The sequence below is a fragment of the Bemisia tabaci genome, chromosome 4, assembly GCF_918797505.1.
Source record: "Bemisia tabaci chromosome 4, PGI_BMITA_v3".
NCBI classification, from domain to species: Eukaryota; Metazoa; Arthropoda; class Insecta; order Hemiptera; family Aleyrodidae; genus Bemisia; species Bemisia tabaci.
In genome coordinates, this window is record NC_092796.1 from 51443365 (window position 1) to 51458048 (window position 14684).

Below are 14684 nucleotides of genomic sequence, written 5' to 3' on the forward strand. Positions count from 1 at the left end.
ATGAAGTCTTGCCCATCTTTAGAATTACAGTCAGATTGACCTGCTTTCATTGCTTCATTAAAGAAAAGGGTTATATTCATTTGTTGAGGTTGTAACTTTCATTGGACTAATTTAAAAGTAGGTATCAAGTATGAAGCTTGAGCTTGAGCTATTTCATTTAGCTGATACTATCATTCTTGGTATCGTCGTTCATCTTAAGGCCTTGTTTGACAATCAAATTCCCATCCAAGTGTCAACAGTCTTTAGTCCTAAAATCGTTACCTCGCATTATTTTCAAACGAATGAATTAATACTTGAGTAAATAAAATAATAAAGTTTTGAAAATTCGACTTTTACGTCAGAAAATACCCTTTGGCACCAAAATTCTCAAAAATCGATACTACAGAAGTCGAGATACCTAGAATTTTAGGCTACCATTCACCATCTCGGATTATCGAATTTTCAAAATTTTAGTTAAAATTAAGTTGCCCTTCAAAAAATGACACCTGCTACCAAGTTTCAAAAAAATTGATCTCACAGACTCAATCAATAGGACTTTACATAGTACACAGTGGCAAACGATACCCGTCAATTTACATAAGGCAGTGCGCCTTCATTTTCGTCTGATACTGTGCAATACTTCTGTGGTGGAATAGTTGCTCAGAGCGCCTTCCACAGTATTGCTCCGACTTCATGGCAAAAGATGACGATCACCGTTGAAATTACACTCAGCAATGGCGCAGTTACACATTTTCTCATCATCGAGGGTGAAGTAAAAAACGTTCACCACTCAATTTGCGACGTTGCAAGTTTTCCATTGCCTATTATACGCGAGTAAACCAATGTGAATACTCTCAAACCCGCCGTGTGTGTTTTTTCCGAGACAAGATAAAATATTATCTCAATATTTCATTCTAGTCCATTTGTATATTCGTTCGCTAAACAGAAAAAAGATGTATGAGCACGAATCTTCGATCGAGCAAACATATATGGCTCCGAAATTTATAGCTCTCGAAGTAAATAGGCCAGAGGGGTTGAAAAAGCGCCAAAGCAGACTGACAGCATGACAATCAATGTTACTATCAACTGGACCGCGTTAAACAGAAAGGAACCAAGCCACATCAGCTATTGCCAAATTTAACAGGGGAATTAGATTTTTTACGAGAGAACGTGTGTGCGGATTCCTTCAAAAACTTTAAGGAATTTGCTTTATATTATGGAGAAAATTCATAGAAATTTGCACAAACATCCGCACAACCGTTTTCACGTAAAAAATTAAATTGCCCGAATAAATTTGGCAATAGCTGATGTGGCTTAATAGTTCCTTTCTGTTTAACGCGGTCCAATTAGCTTTTGCACTTTTGCGTCTATGATGTAAAGATTATGAACTTTGATTACATCAAAATGATAATGATAATAAGGCTACAAAAAACAAGGAAAGTACACTTAAATAAAGAAGAAAATCGCTAAAAATTGAAAAACTCAAACTTTCCTTACTGAATTATTTGTCTGGACGACGTTTCGGAGGGTCCGCTGCCCACCCTCTTCAGCGGCAATAGTGCGACTGCTTTTCGTCTGAGGACGTTTTTACCTATTTGGACCGAGTTGTTATCAGGTGTATTCCTCTGTGTTGCAGTTTTGTCGTAACTGTTCATGTCGATTTTATCAACGAGACCTCTATATCAACCCCTGAACATTGTTGGTTGCTTGAAGCTCCATATGTATCCCTCCATTATCAAAGTCTCCTACCATTCATTTACCTTTACCTGAAAAATAGGTCTAGGACTTTTTTCCAGGTAAATACCTAACCTTGCATAACTCATCTGTATTTCTTACGAGAAATCCTCTAGCATGGTGTCTTTCTAATTCATCTCGAAAGTCTCTTGGAAACCTGTTTAGGTATTCCTTAGACGAGGAATGTCGTGGGTTTTTATTCCCTCTAAACTTGGGACGTCTCATGAACTCTGCAGAATTCCCTCCGCGAAAAGATCCTCAGAACGGCGCGGCGTTCTTTCTATCCTTTCGTTTAAGTCTCCAAAAAGCTTTTTATTTTCACACGAGAAACACGTTTTAAATTTCTTTCCTGCTACATTTAGAGCACCCAATAAACTTGGCAACGTTTCCCTAGAGAAATTCTTCAGTTAGGTGTTCGTTCTATCCTTTCGTTAAAGTCTCCTGAGATATCTGCCAGCGGCACCAGCATGATGACACCATCATTTGTGTAGACACTAATACTAGAGTACCTATTCCGAGAAAGAATTGGTAAGTTGCGCTAGTCTTAGTATTGTATTTTGATGCTTCTAGTTTAATGAGTAGCAAAAATTTACAAAAATAATCTGCCCAACGCAAAATATCTAAGTATAGTATCGCACCGGCGATATCGCCCCGTGAAAAACACGGCGTATGACGTTATCTACCGCAGGATGGTGCATACGCGGTTTACCAATGCAAACGTGTATATCACTAATTTATGATTCCAAGGTGGATTCCATAATGAATGCATTACCGCGGTCGATGACGTCATCACAAACCGTGGTTTTCGAAAGACAAAAGTTGAATTTTTAGGTTTTTGGAGGTCAAATTGGACAATTTTTGTTGAATTTTCCAGATTCGAAATTCTCTCCGAATTCTATTTCCGCTAAAATGTAAACGATTTAAAAATAAATAAAAAAAAATAACAAAAAATAAACAAATAAATCAATAAAATAACATTGTATTATATGAGGTGAGGTAAAAAAAATAAGATGACATCCTGACTACATTTCAATTAATTTTTGATCATTTGTTTTTTTTTAAAACGAAAAGTCGTAAATGGATACGCTATTCAACGTCGAAAATTTTTTCTCTCACTGAGTTTAGAAGACTCGAAGTTATCCTTAAAAATGTTGTAATGTCCCATACATGGTAAAACGAAAAGAAATATCCTCACATCTGAATCGCTGTGGACAGGAACAGGAGAGGGAGCCTTTGGTTAACGAAACTAGAACTTCGGTCCGCACCAGTCGACGCATTTGTTGGTCGCAGCGCCTTGCCGTGATGCAACTATTCGTGTCTGATGACTACGCGTGTTGCATATTCAAAACAATGCGGGCGCTCGGTCTTTTCTGCGCTCTAAAATTAGTAACGCGTACCGTTGAGAGGATTTTTTACCGGTAAAAGACGTTCTGCGGCCACACAACTCGCATTGAAAGCCTACATCACGTGGCAATTTGATCTTTAAAATTTATTTCTTTACTCTGCAGACTATTTGCGCCCTCAAATTTCAAAATTCCCGGATCAGAATATTTAGTCAACTGACGACGTAAATGATCGGTCACTAGTCATAGAATCGCGTTTTGATGCAGATGCTTAGATCAGCAAAAAATCACGAGATCCGTCCGAACTCTGGAAAAAAACACATTGGATCTAGAGTCCAGACTCTCGAAAACATTGACAAGAAGAAATACTCTTGATTCAATCAGATTTTAGCTTAAATCAAAAGGAAATCTGCTCAAATTAAGAGGCTTGGTTCTTGATTTAAGCAAAAATCCGATTGAATCAAGAGTATTTTTTCTTGTCGACGTTTTTAAGAGTCTGGACTCTAGATCCAATGCGGTTTTTTTTTCCAGTGAATGTCTAGTTTCTACGTCCAGTTGTATTTTCCCTTGATTACTAACGTGTATGATGACGTCATCCATCGTGGCAGTACCCATACATACATTAAGGTTTCTTCCACCTTGGAATCATTAATAAGTGATATACATGGCTGCAATGGTTGTTTGACTTAAAATCACTGATAAAATCAAGTTAGAAGAAACCATGGTATGCACCACCGCGGTGGCCAGATTCTTTACCCAATTTTGTTTGGTCCAAATTTTTTGTGGTCCTTTTACAAGTTTGTCCGATAGTTTTCTTGTGCAATGTTATTTGAACCAAGAGTTTACTTAGTACTTGGTAATTGCTTGAAATGAGTTTACTTAGTCCAGTTACAAGCAACGACATGGGTGCTGAGATTTCGCCAAATAATGAAATTTAACCCTCAGATGCCCAGACTGGGTCGAACGGAACCAAAGATCGCTGACAACACGTGCCCAGCAGGTTTTATGGGGCCGGTGCATCCGAGCTTGAGATGTAAGTCTACAAATACAACTTAAAAAAAGTATAAGATGTCAAATTGAAAATAAACCACATTAATATCAACACAGCCGAAGATAGGAGATACGTTTTGGGTCTGGTTTTTTTTTAAACTTTTCTCCTGAACCAGAGTGACAGTTCATTGGTAGCCTAGAGCGCAGCATCGCGAGCTCACATCTCACGCCCTAGCGCCTTCAATTTTGCAGATACAACACGGACATCCATCAAGTACGAATAGTTGTATTACTGCGCCGTCATTAAAGCGCGACCTTCACCTTGCATTTCCACGTTGTGTTGGTTCCGTCTTTCTTATTTGTATTAGCGTTTCAAGGGCTACGTTAGCAAAACAGCCGAGGATAGGAGAGATGTGATCGGGCCTTTTTTTTACCATTTCTCTCGAATCCAAGCGACACCTCACTGACAGAATAGAGCAGAGTATTGCGAGTTCACGCATCGCGCCTTCAAGTTAGCAGATACAACACGGACATCCATCAAGCACGAATAGTTGTATCGTTGCGCCGTCATCAAAATGAGTCCTTTCTCTTACTCTCTTTCCATGTTGTGTTGTATCGGCTCCGTTTGTCTTATTTGTAGCGGTGTTTAAAAGGCTGCGTGAGCAACACAGTCAAAGTTTAACTTGAATTGCATTTGTTGGCCAAATTAGGTGTCGGGTAAAAAAAATAGGGTGACGTGTTTAGCTACCACCACCACGGTGGATAACGTCGTAAGTCGTGTTTTTCACAAGACGAAATCGCCGGTGATATTGGACGAATATTGTGAATTTTTGCTTCTCTATGACTTTGAATCATCAAAATACAATCCTAGGACGAGCATAACTGACCCATTCTCTCGAAGAAAGTACTTTAGTATCTTATACTATAGTCTATGCACTATTCTGCCGTGCTACGGGAAAACGCCGCAAGAGCCACCAGGCGTTGCTAAATTTTCTTCGATAAAATACGAATTTCCCGGTAAATTTATGAATATTTTTCTTCAAATTTTTCAGAGAATATTGCTTGTATTTTGATCTAGAGTTCCTGAAAATTTCAAGGAAAAATATTCATAATTTTCCGCATAAATAAATATTTTATCGAAGGAAATTCGACAACTCTCGAATGTTCATACGGCGTTCTTCCCCAGCACGGCAGTATTGGTTCGCCTTAATGTAAATGCTACCAGCAAGGATCTCAGGAGACTTTAACGAAAGGATAGAACAAACACTTAACTAAAGAATTGCTCTGGGAAAACGGTGCCAAGTTAATCGGGTGCTCTGAATATAGCAGGGGAAAAATGTAGCGTATTTCTCATGTTGAAATAAAAGGAGTTTTGGAGAATTTAACGAAAGGATAGAAAGAACGCCGCGCCGTTCTGATGAGCTTGTCATGAAGGGAATGCCGCAGAGTTCATGAGTTGTCCCAAGTTTAGAGGGGAATTAAAAACCCATGACACTCCTCGTACCTAAAGGAATAAAAGGGTTTTCAGTAGACTTTAACGATGGAGTAGAAAAAACGTCAAGCTAAGGGATTTTTCGGGAGAAGTACAGGAGAGGTATAAGGTGCGTTGGGAATTTCCCTGTAAAAAAGTCCTAGACCTATTTTTGCGGTAGAGGAATTGTAGAAAACTTCAACGAAGGGGTAGAAGGAACCTCCACCAGCTAAGAATGTTCAGGGGAAGGGGTCTTATTAAGGAAGTTTTGTACCTAGAAAATGTTTCTGTGATGTGCACGGTAAACCTAGTTTAATAGTTTAAGTCTGAGATATTTCAGAAAAAATTATAACACCCCTGCCGACAAATTCAGGCCTGACCCCCCCCCCCTTCCCAATTAAAACATTTATAGTTTGGAAAAAAAACTTTGATCCGCTGGAACCTTCAGCATTCTCACGAGATAAGGATGTTTGAGTGCTTACAGTGGACATATTCGTTATTTTCAATGCTACAAAAGTTCCTTAGATGTATATAAGCGCTGAGAGGGACTATGAGGGTATTGAAACTTGTTTCTCTTTTCACGTCAGCATTCTTATAATCTGATGATAAAATTAAATAAGATAATAAATAAGATTATGATGATAAAAGCTGCAGATTCACCAAATGGTGATACCTATATTTTCACTGATTGTTTGACTTTATTTCACGGACGAAACCATAGCGTAAGTACTCAGTCCCTCATTACTGATTGAAAATTTTAAGGACTACTCCTTATCGTGGTGAGATCCGTACGCACATGTGTCCTTGCGCAGCTACAATACATTCATAAAAGGCTGTCCAGGGAGGGCTGATGCATGGCTGGCGTGTGACACGAGTGGTTGCATATCCATCGATTTGAAGGGAATTTGTGCGCTAGAAGTGGTCTTCGGTGTTGGTCGATTCTCTCGCGATGCCGCGAGATGTTTAGTCACTTCACTGCAGCACTAGCTCTGGGTCCGTTCAGGTGCGGCCTGTAATCGTCGATTATACTCCAGTTCTCGTTCCTCCAGATTTCTGCTTCAGTTCGTCGCCTTACACAACGCTATTCGGGAATTAATGATTAGGTGACACACACTGGGAAAAAAACACATTGGATCTGGAGTCCAGACTCTCAAAAACATCGACAAGAAAAAGTGCTCTTGATTCAATCAGAATCTAGCTTAAATTAAGAACCAAGCCTCTTAATTTAAGCGGATTTCGTTTTGATTCAAGCAAAAATCCGATTGAATCAAGAGTATTTTTTCGTGTCAATGTTTTCAAGAGTCTGGACACTAGATCCAATGTGTTTTTTTTCCAGTGCAGTTAAAGAATAGGGTTTTTAAGGTGGAGTAAAAATAATAAAATGCGAAGTTATTACCAAAGCTCGGAGAGTTTAACTCTACATAATTTGGTGCATATAGGACATCAAACATTGATCCCGCTGCAGCAATCCAAAGTTCGAAGACGAGAGAAGAGGGATCCGAGAAAACCACAGTTAAAGTTCACTGTTAAGTTTGTCGTCATTGCAGTCTTGGAAAAGACTCATGTCGAACGCTTTATCAGATCATCAGTCATGCAAATTAAGACTTGAGGTTTTGATCCGATGTTCTCGAAAGTATCTGCAGAGACCGTTCTGCAGCGAAAACTGAAAAATAATATTTTTGGCTCTAAATCGGGGGGTTTTCCCGTATCGAGCACTTAGTGTTTCTACTTTAAGGACCTTTTCGTCTAAACCCAGGAATATTAAAAGTGCCTAAGATTGAGGCAGTTTATCCAAAATGCCGAAAACTAGAATCCTCGGTGTTTTTAGCTGTTCATTCGCAAATTCTGCATCTTTATTCATGTATTCTATGCCCATTTTCTTGCCTAATATTATTCCCACGATCGCTTCGGCAAAGAGGAGGACGGTCCTCCTCCGAGGACCAGAAAGTGTACGCGGGCACACTTATGAAACTACTGTCACAAAGTTACTACAGTGACCTGAGAATGTGTGGCTGAAATCATACTCGGTGATAAGACAAGCTTCTGCCAAAAGTTTTAGTCTAAGCCCAAAGTTGGTTTTGTTGATAAAATCTTGGGAAGTTTACATTATTCAGCAATAAAAAGTGGCTTTATAACCACTAAAAATGTAAGCTTTGCATAGCCGTATCGCCAAAATCAGCTGAATAATAGAACTGACAATCATTGAGGAGATTTTTCTCATTATGAAGTTTAATTTTAGTCACATTTCATTGAAATCCCGGTCCTCGGAAGAAGGTGTAGCTGGGTAGTTTTCTCGTGTAACCGAAGGACCAGTAACAACGTGCTCAAAATCACTTAAATTTTTTTAAAATTAGTCTGCTCTTATGTATGTTAATGGATTGAATGATCCCAAGACTCAAATCCTCGGATAGATGATAATTACTGCCCGAAGAATCCTACCATGTCTACTTTGAACAGTAAACTCGAAATATCAATGTGCGTAACTTCTACAAATCGACGGTTTGTGAAACCACGCATCTCCATTAAGGTAGTTCAACATTTCCGCTCTATCTTATTTTTCCAAAAAGGAACCAGCCAGAATTATAGCTTGGAGATTTACTGAATATTCTACTGACAGAAAGGAAAATATTAGGAGGTTGTCGAGAAAAAAGGGGACCAGTTTTTCAAAGGAAAATTAAAGTTTGACAGGAAGTCTGAGGCATCGCAAACGGAGATGCTTGGTTTTGCGGTGTAAAAAGATTTACTGATTATTCTACTGACAGAAAGGAAAATACCAGGAAGTTTTCAAGACCAAAGTCGACCAGTTTTTCAAAGAAAAATTAAAGTTTGACAGGAAGTCTGAAGCATCGCAAACAGAGATACGCGGTTTTGCGGTGTAGCCATCGTTATATATCTTCTTCGTGGGCTTCATGTCTATAGATCCTCTATTTCAGTCCAGAAAAGCCATGGACGCCAGTTACACTGTCAAGTACTGGATGTTAGTAAAAATTGTCCTTTTTATGATGCTGTGTTAAATGTCTCCTTAATCACGAAGTAAACAGTGCGTGACCTCCGCACAGTGGCGAGGCGTGAATGATCGACTATCGATATCTCCTCATTTGAAGCTATTGTAAAAGTCGATTATTAAGGTGTTCCTTGCGAACACCCATTTTATCGATCCTTTTCAATTTCCATAGGTTCAATTGACAGATCCATCGATAAATTGCAAAGCATGCCACGCCACTGCCTCCGTAAGGAAGGGAGTTGCTTAAAGAACGGCCATGAATAGGGTTCCTATTGTCTTCGTATGGAACAGTTAACCTTTTTTTTTCTGAAACCCTCGATATTCTCCGACACCTACCTACCCAACGGTGAACTCACCGTTGCAGGCACCTCTGGGAGCATGACGAAGAAAGTAGGAAAGATTCCGGCGAATGGAGTTATTATGAATTAAAGTGTCTCCTGTTGCGAGGGCTCGCGGCACGGCGCGGCGGCAGCTGGTACTCCGGCTCGTGACCCAATGTCAGGCGGCAAGTTCAAGTGCCTCATGGCAGCCGGGGCCCCGTCCTGGGTGAGCAGGGGGGGGGGGGGGTGAAAGTGGGGCACGGGCTTGACCCACTTTTGCACGGAACGAGACCACCGTTAGCAAGGTGCTGGGAGCAGGCAGGAAGAGGAAGCGGCTGTGGCCCACAGAGAAGAACCGAGCATCGGTATTGTGGTTCGCCGCGCTGTTGCCGAATCGCGAAAGAAAATCCGTGTTAGGATAGGGGGGATGCGCACCGAACGGCAACGCTGTCCGCGTCTCCCCCCCCCCCCCCGCCGACCCCCTGTACAAAAACTGGGGGCAAGAAACGCCTCTGGGCTTGCGCCGCTCGGCGCCGTTGTCGGCTTAAGTTTGTATTCGTTCTTGTATTTTGGGTTCCGTATTATCACCACTGTTTGGGATGGGACTGCCAGAAACGGGACTATCCGGAGAGATATCCTTGTTAGTCTAAAGAGCGCCATTTTTCCGTAGGGCGATTTTCGTAGAGAAAATGTTACACAGGAGTTTAAACCACTACAGTCGTTAAATTGGTAAAATTTAAAAACTTTTAAAAACAAACTTAATAGCACTCACTTGCATAAAATTGTAATTTTGGAGCGAAAGCGAAAAAAAAAAAAATTTCGAAATTTTGTCTCTCGAGTGTCTGATGAGACCACATAATTTTTACAACTGAAGTTGTAAATAATTTCAATTTTTTACCAGCACCAACCAGATTTTCGGAAAATCGAAATTTCAAGAAAGGTGTTTTTCAGAGCAGGGAACCCCTATTTGAAAACTCGATTTTCCCAAGGTCTACTGGACAGAATTTTAGGAATTCGGTTATCTCAACCGCACAGCTTCTTTAAGCAGATCACATAATATGGTGCCGAAAAACATCAGGGTCTAAATTACCCGACCAGCGGGCTGATTATTAAAATCGACAGACAAAGCTATAGACATATAGGACATAGGAAGCGATCCTATTGATTGAAATGGGTGGCTCCTATAGACTAAATGGGAGTATGGAGCGATCCTATTGGTTGAAATGGATGGCTCCTATTTATAGACTAAAGGAGAAAATGATGGACTTACTATAGGGTCTCTCGTGGGTTGCCGTTAGTTAATCTATTATCTACTTCCTTTGTCCATGGCAACCTCCTGCCTCTACCAATAGGATCCCTCGATACCCCTTTCGTCTTTTTTGTCTATAGCTTTGTCTATCAATCTCAATAATCAGCCTACAGTCCGTTTCCACCTAATTTGGTTTTCAGTGCCAGCGGACTGATTATTGAAATTGATGAACAAAGCTATAGACAAAGAAGAGATAGGGAGCACGGAGCGATTCTATTCGTCAAAACGGGTGGTTGTTAATGTTATAGACTAAGGGAGAAAATGATGGACTAACTGTCGGATCTCTTGTGGGTTGCCGTTAGTTAGTCTATTACCTACCTCCTTTGTCCATTGCGACCACCCGCTTCCACCAATAGGATCTCTCCATATCTCTTTCGTCTCCTTTGTCTATAGCTTTATCCATCAATTCCAATAATCGGCCCGCAGGTCCATTCTCCCGAGGATGACCCCAAAGTGAGGCGAGATTCGAGGAGGCCATCGATGACGTCTAAGAATCCACCATGGTCGCGGGGGTCGAAGTCTGGCGAGCGCGCAACGTGGCGCGACACCGCAGCCGCGGCTCTGGTGACCTCATTCCGTTCGACGTAACATCTTACCTTTGGCCCCCCACCGCCCCCCCCCCCCCCCTCGACGGCCCCAGCCGAGGAGGTCGTAACACCCAGCTGTCGGTGTCGGTGTTATTCACCGTTCAGGTTCGAGGTTTCGTCTGTCGCTCTTGCCCCGGTCCCGGGTCCCGCCGCCCGATCAACGGTCCTGCCACCGCCCCCGCCCCCTTCCCCCCCTCGCGTTTAGGACCGCGCATGCGCTCCGCTAGATTTCGGCATCCACGGCCGCGCGATGCAACGCCCTGCCGTGCCTCGTTGACCCCTTTGTACGGGGTATCCCGGAGCTGAAATCGGAGACATCGTATTCGGACGTATTTATGCTCAAAGGAACTATGTGCACAGGGTTTGTGCACGACATAGTTCCTTTTAGCATAAATACGTCCGTTTGAGAGGCCCCGCAATCCGCAATTCTTTATTTTATGCGATGTAAACGTTACTTTCGGAAGTCAACGCGCAGACTCACATATGACGACTCATGACCAAAGAGTTCGAGCAAGGCGTAGCAATCCTGACCTAATTTGCCAAGACTCGCCCGGCAAAGTGCTCATCCAGACATTCAACAGTCATCGAGTCATCGTTAGGCGAATTTTATTTTATTTTTTTGCTCAACAAGTCGCTCATCGATCATCAACAGGCGGAAACTAGCGTTGACCCTCGATTCAACTTTACTTTATCCGTTTGAATTACTTAGATTCTTAGTGCAAGGTCTCTATAGTATTCCGTCTCTGGTTGAAATATTGAACCGCAGGAGTGTGTCTTGGGGATGTTCATAAGATTTCCAGATAATGTGATACATTTAGTTGACGTCGATTATATGGACCAAAACCTATGAACTTAGGCGCTCCTCCATAATTTTTAGCGCTGGATTCATCAACAGCCTTAAAAATATCGACACCTTAAGTTTAAGGAGAAATTTAATGGGTTTTGGATTTTACATACATACATATATAAGGGTCGCTTTCACAACGTTCTCTGACGCTCCCATGCACAACCCTTCCAGGATTGGACCCCTTTGGATTTTACAGGGTATATTATTTGGTTTTTTAGTCCATGAAGACATAATTAGATTGCATTTTGTGACAAAGAACTATTTCTGCCTCATTTTAGAAACAACGAAATCATTGTGTTTCTTGAATTTTGGCAATATTATAAACCAAAACGTATAACAAATGGCTGCTCTCTTTACTTTTTAGCGCTGATTTGATCCACAGACTACACTGAAAAAACGAGATTAGGGCTGGGCCCTAGAATTGCTTCACCTCCACCGCCACAGAGGCAGGCCCTGCGCGGGTAAGGCCCAGCCCTACCTGGACAGGGTCTAGCTCTTGACAGGTAGGGCTGAACCCTGAAGCAGGTAGATTTGGGCTCTACGCGCGCCGGGCCTGCCCCTATGGCGGTGGAGGTGAAGCAATTTTACCTACCGGTTAGGGCTGGGACCTTCGGTGCAGGTACCAGCCCTAAACTCGTTTTTTCCGTGTGAAAAATATTGAAAATTCAATTTATGAGGAGAAGTCATCAGGGGGGTTTGAGATACTTTGGATCTTTCGGATTATAGCACACTTGGTTTTTAAACCATTTTGAAAGTAATTTGATGATGTCGTCGTCGGGTACGACTGATAAATTTTCCGATCTGCAGAAAAACAGGGTACCTATATAAAATTGCAACAACATAAATCAAAACATTACCTTGAAGAACCTAATGAGAATGGATATGGAATGAGGGTTGTACCAGGTACACGATTGAAGGATATGAAGAAATGTTTGGAATCTGTGGGGTCACACTAGAAAAAAAAATTGAACTCTTATTGAACGTGTTTGATCGCATTATTGAAGTCGTTAATGGTAATAAAATTACTGGCTTTATAGCTGTTTAGCATGCTATTTGAGATGAAGTAATCATAAAATTCATTGAGATAGCAAGTTTCCAACCAGGATGTTGGATGCTGTCCAAAGCGCCACGTTAGTTTTCTCCTGGCGGATTCCCCGCGCCTGTTTTCGAGTTTCGATTCTTTGCAGATAACCTAATTTTTCATGCTGTTGAGGGTTTCTTCGTGCTATCAAAGGAGATGGCCTCCGATCTAATTGCATTTGACGACATATCTGAAAGAACGAGATAATTATATGCAACTGCCATAAGAATGGCGGCCTAGAGCGGAATCTTTTCACGATTTCAGTTTCGGCCGCCAGTTGCCAGAAGGAGATTTTCGATTACTGTAAGGGTGTTTTGAGCCACCAGGTTGAGTTTCCAGTCGCCAGTTTTCAGTAAAGGATTTACAACCACTCCAAGCAGTAGATGTGGTTCTTGGAAGTGGGTATCCAGTCTCAAGGAGGATATTTCCGGTTGCCGTGCCGGATACCGGTTACCAGTTACCAGAAGTAGGAGGAGATTTTCGATTACTGGAAGAATAAGGTTTCGAGTCACCAGTGGGCTGATTGTCGAAATTGGTAGACAAAGCTATGGACAAAGATGCTTAAGGAGTATGGAGTCGATTGAAATGGGTGGCTCTCATAGACTAAGGGAGAAAATGATGGACTAACTAAAGGGTCTCTTGTGGGTTGCCGGTGTTTAGTCTATTATACCTACCTCCATTGTCCATTGCAACCACCAACTTCCACGAATAGGACTGACCCCTCCATATCCTTTTTGTCTATTTTGTCTATAGCTTTGTCTACCGATTTCAACAATCAGCCCGCACGAGGCTTTACCATCGAGGCTTTACAGACTAATGAACGTGCTATCTAGGCTGTATGACGGCCAACGAGCAGAAGACCGCGAAGGCTCGGGTTGTGTGGTTCAGCGAGCTTCAAACGATCTGGTGACTTAAACGCAAGGTAAGAAAAAAAAGCCGCTTGTACGTATGTTCCTATCGGCGTGGCGGCATTGCGATGAATCGATTGATCTGCTTTTTAAACATATGGAAAAGAATCGATATACAGCGTGTTCGCAACGAACGTCTTAACAATCGATTCCTTACCATAAGTTCAAATGGGGATTCATCGATTATCGATCATTCGCGCTTTGCCACTGTGTGTGAACAATTATTATACTGACTGGTGGCTCTTATTATAGACTAAGGGATAAAATGATGGACTAACTAAAGGGTCTCTTGTGGGTTGCCGCTGGTTAGTCTATAACCAACCTCCGTCGTCCATTGCAACCACCAGCTTCCACGAATAAGACCCCTCCATATCCTTTTTGTCTTCCTTGTCCATAGATTTGTCTACCGTTTTCGACGATCAGCCCGCAGAAGGACCATCTTGGTTACTAATCTCTAAAGAGGGTATTTTCAGTCACTCAGACAACAGATTTTTGGTTACTAAGAGAGGGTTCCCGACCACTGGAAAAAAAGACATCGGATCTAGAGTCCAGACTCTTGAAAACATTGACAAGAAAAAATACTCTTGATTCAATCAGATTTAAGCTTAAATCAAAAGGAAATCCGCTCAAATTAAGAGGCTTGGTTCTTGATTTAAGCACAAATCCGATTAAATCAAGAGTATTTTTTCGTGTCGATGTTTTTCAGGTCTGGACTCTAGATCCAATGTGTTTTTTTTCCAGTGGACTGCTAGGAGGACATTTTCGGTGATTCGGAAAAGCAGTCCAAGCTTTCAAGAAGACCCGATCATCGGACCAATCTAACGTAATACTATCTAACGAACTAATGAGGAGAATCCACGATTGGAAATGGATCCGAGTTGGCGTCGGGAATGAAATTGAGTCGCCGATCGAGCGGGAAGCATCTCGGATATCGGAACGGCGCGCGGTGGCTGCGGCGGAGATTTCGACTCCCGACTTCCGTTTCCTGCTGTAAGTCGAGGACGATTCGGCAGTTGGCAGTTTCTCCGACCGCCGCGGACGCGGGCCGAGGATGGATGCGCCGGCTAGGAACCGGAAGCCGAAGGCCTTGATGCACTTCCGATACTGCACC